The sequence below is a fragment of the Bactrocera latifrons genome, unplaced genomic scaffold, assembly GCF_001853355.1.
Source record: "Bactrocera latifrons isolate USDA-ARS-PBARC rearing strain unplaced genomic scaffold, ASM185335v1 scaffold_635, whole genome shotgun sequence".
Classification (NCBI taxonomy): domain Eukaryota; kingdom Metazoa; phylum Arthropoda; class Insecta; order Diptera; family Tephritidae; genus Bactrocera; species Bactrocera latifrons.
Window position 1 is genome coordinate 17,046 of NW_017537307.1, and position 4,373 is coordinate 21,418.

The 4,373-nt window shown below is 35.9% G+C and overlaps 1 long non-coding RNA gene across 1 annotated transcript; it reads right to left on the bottom strand.

Annotated features, from left to right (window-relative positions):
- Positions 1-3,122: 3,122 nt before the first annotated feature.
- On the bottom strand, positions 3,123-4,148 carry LOC108975313. Its single transcript, XR_001993862.1, has 4 exons — positions 4,064-4,148; positions 3,805-3,996; positions 3,608-3,750; positions 3,123-3,515 (listed from the first exon to the last, which is right to left on the bottom strand). It is a non-coding gene; the product is annotated as an uncharacterized LOC108975313 (long non-coding RNA).
- Between the last annotated feature and the right edge of the window lie 225 nt (positions 4,149-4,373).

A 4,373-nucleotide genomic window follows, 5' to 3' on the forward strand; every position in this document is an offset into this window, starting at 1 on the left:
TACTCTAATAAGTGTGCTTGTATGAACATGCGTAAATAGGTACTCATGTCAGAAATAAAGAGATCTTTAACTCCTCTCTCAGTGAAAGTGAGAGTGTAATTGTTATCAATTGGAAACGAGCGATGGCCAGATTGAAATCTTACCAAAAAATATGTAATCGGAGGGATCTGTTGTAAAAAATGTGTTTTAATTTAATACATAAATAAAATTTAATTAAATAAATTTGTGAAATTTAAAAGTATTTGATGCAATTTTTTGTAATTTGAAGCACCATAGTATTATTTTCAATTTAAAATGATTAAAAACATTTAATGATTGCGAGCTAACAAGCTTAAAACCTTTTATTGGGTATTGAAAGGTCAAAAGTCAGTTGTTCTAATATACTTTAAAAGGATTCAAATAGTTTCTCCATATAATAAATAACCACTGTAGAGTAATTTTTATTCGCACTAAATGTTGAGTGTTTTAATTTAAAATGCCCAAAATTCTTATTTTGTTCGATCTTGCCATAATGGAAAATATTATAAAAAACCCCTATTTTGAAGCGCTCTCAAACTGGAATAAGTTGAACATCCCTTTATTCCTGCTCATGATTTGAGCGATTGAGAGCTCGTTGAAGAGATCAATGAGCTATTTACATAAGTATGCACGAATATTTTGTATGTTTATGATCATTCTTATACCATGTTCAGACTGAAAATTTAAAAGATTAGATTACATTTACAGCCCTATTCTGATGCCGTCACAAAAATCACCACACTCACTCTAGTGTAATGTTTCTTACTACAGCTGGCGAAAATTCAAAAGCTCAAATGCTTACTATTATCACAAATATCTGTGACGTGTGAAAGCAGCCATCACAATACAAAAACGTCTGTGTTTGTTTTGTTTTAGATCAATATTTAAATTTTTTTAAAAATATTTCAGTGTTATAACTAGCATGGAGGAACTGTTCTTTGTGTATGCGGCAGTTGTTGTTGAGGAGGAATCGGTTGGTAGGAGGAAAATTTTGAAGGGTTTACGAGACAAAGCGATCCTTTTACTATGCAAGACACAACATTTGTAAATACATTTCGATTCTCAAAATCGCTATGTAAAGTACTTATAGGTGAATTGGTGCCGCATGATGTGCAGAAGTCGAGTATATCTTTTGATCTGCGTTTCCTGGCGTGTTTGTATTTTTACGGGCATGGCTCTTACCAAAAATGCGTTAGTAATAGTTATATGATATCTCTATGAGTTAGTCCTCTGTGTCTAGAGCTCTGCACTTTATTTCGAAATTAATTGTGGATGTTAAGGGCAGTGAAATTCATTTCCCTTCAAGCGAGCAGGATGTTTCAGATACAAAGAAGGGGTAAGATAAATAAATAAATAAATAAATTTTTCCTTAAAGTTTTTACACGAAATTTGGGATCAAGGGCACAATCGGCGCAATCGATTGTACCCATATTGGGATTGTTTCACCCTCAAGCACAGACGCCACTACTCCTCTCTCACTTTTCGTGAACCGGAAAGGATTTTACAGCCTCAATGTAAAAGCAGTACGTAATGTTCTATATTATACAAACTATTTACCAATCTTTCTATTAATACATATGTATATATTTGCATTTTTGGCAGGATTGTGATCATCGACTTCTGTTCACCGCTGCCAATGCAAGATAACCTGGGTCTTGCCATGATTCTGGTATTTGGACCACATCCCCAACACGTATGCACCTCACAAGTACTATAACACGCAGAGTGACTCGTGGTTGTTAGGTGCACAAGGATATCCATTGGAACCATGGCTGTTAACGCCAGCCGCTGAACCTTCAAATGCAAGGGAAGTTCGTTACAATAAGTTGCACGCCAAAGCACGTAATATCATTGAGAGAGCCTTTGGTGTTTTGAAGTTACGATTCCGGTGCCTCTCAAAACAACGCATTTTTCATTACAGTCCTGAAAAAGCGTCTTTCATTATTTACGCGTGTACAGTTCTTCACAACATTTTACTGAAGCATGGTGTGGCTGCAGACCTTGGCTTCGAAGAAGTTTTAGAATAATCACAAGACACCGAAATTGTTTTCGAAACCCCCAATTTTAGGGAGGGTGCTAAAGTAAGAGAACGTTAAATCATGTCTTTATAATATACATATGTATGTATTATATATATTTCCAGTGGCGTTATGTACTATAAATATATATATAAAAATATATATAAATATATACATATGTGACCTGGTCTACGGAAAGGGGGCTTATGTGTCAAAAAATCAATTTTCACTTTTTAGTGTATTCGGATGGAAGATGAGATGCTTTTTCACGTGATAGAATCCAAAAAGTCATAACTTGTTTGAAAGTTCCCTAAAAATGTAGAGAAAGAAGAATAAAAATACGAAAAAATATAATCATCAGTATCAGTGTATGACATTTATTATTACAACAATCTTTTGACAGAAATTTTGTTACCGGCTCCTCCTCCTTTACTTCAACAACAGACAGGTCAATCTTAACAAAAGTTTGTTCGGTATCATCTTCTACCTGAAATACACATACTTCGTATTCATCATAATCGCCCTCTTCATTGTTTTCATCATCCTTTTCATGGAAATATTGTCCGCATACAGCACTGAACTCCTCATCAGCACTCATACTTCATTTCATGCGAAATGTGAAGACGATAATCAACAGAAACACTTACACAAATGTGATAACAGAACATCCGGAAAGAGAGGCAAATGAAAACAAGACAGCAGCAGCTGCGCGGTATTAGAGTAAACGTCACTTCTTCAGTGTTACTTTTTTAAATGTTCCACACTAGCAACTTACACGATGAGCTATAATAATATTCCGACCAAAAACAAAACTTACTGGACGTCCTTGAAGCCTCTGGAAAGGAGAACAATTAATGAGATAACGAGAAACTGACGAAACGGGTTGTTTATTTTTAAGAGCTGTTTCCCAGAAAACTAGTTTTCGCACGTTAGCTTCCTTTTCGTAGACCAGGTCACATATATGTAAGTTACTTACAGTCTCTGTACATTTTACTTCCTTTAAGAAGAAGACATCTACTTATGTTTAAATAATTCATTTTATTTTATTCCATTTTTTTATTTTTTTACATTTTTATTATTACTTATTTAATTTTTCAGAGAATTTAGCCTTGTGTCATTTGGTTCAGCACCCCTGTCATCTGCACATTTTGCTCTAYAATTTTCCTTTGCAGAGCAATGGTCTCCTCCTCTCGCTTCTCTCGATCCTCCATTTTTTTTGGCAGTGCTCCAAGCATCTTCGCTGCAGTCAATTTTTCAGAAGGGATGTAAAAAGGCGATGTCATAGGATAAGATAAGATGGGAGGATATAAAGAATCTGGAGGTGATGGTGAAGAAGAAAGATTTATAGAAAGAACAGGAAAGCTGGAGCAGGCGATGCGATTGTTGGTGAGGCTGCTGAAGCAAGCGATGCAACTGTTGGGGAGGGCGCTGGAGCAGGCGATGTGACTGCTGGTGTTAGCGAGGAAGCTGGTGCTTGAGCTGTATTTAAATACAACGGCAAAACTTGTAAGTACCAATTATTTCCTCATGTAATAATAAAATATATAGTCCGACAAATATTAAAATATTACCTGGTGACCCAAAGTCTCATTACCCGGCAATCCATCCACCGCTGCTGCCCCAAAATTTGTAATTGCTTGCTCCTCGAATTCAGTCATTCCATTTATCGGAGGGCCTGCACCAGTCGCTTGCGCATGTGCCAATGCATCAGGGACTATGGAAACATATTTTAATAATGTGAAACATACACAAGCATTTATGAACTTACCTCCCTCCACTTGGCTGCCGACCGAGTTGGACCTCTTAAGGTATTTAAATTATCTGCTAACTCCGACCAAAGTATTTGCAGCCCTTGATTGTTGGTCGGAGTTAGCTTCCTCCATTGCAATTCAGGATGCTGCTTGCAAAACATTCGTAATGTTGCATCTGCTCCTGAGTTGTCCTTTCCGTTTTCGTACGCCTAGGAATATATGAAATTATTGTATATATACATATTATATATATTTAAAATTTGCAAAATTACTTACATTTGCTGATTATCTATTTGTGTGTCCATTTTTGTTTGCTTATTTTTATTAAAACAGCTGTTTGACAGCAAAAAGCTTTTCAACTCACGTGGTGAGTTTTTTAAGCTTTTTTCTTATGAGGTTTGACCCAGAATAGCCTCACAGAATATGCCTCACAAGAAATGTCTCAAATTTTTTCTCTCAACTCAGTTGAGAGGTTTTTTTGATAATAAGGCTGTTAAGCATTTCATAAGCCAACAGTGTTCTCACTGCCGGACTTTATTTTCTGCTTTGAATATGTGTATGTGCGCCCACAGTTTTTTATTTAACC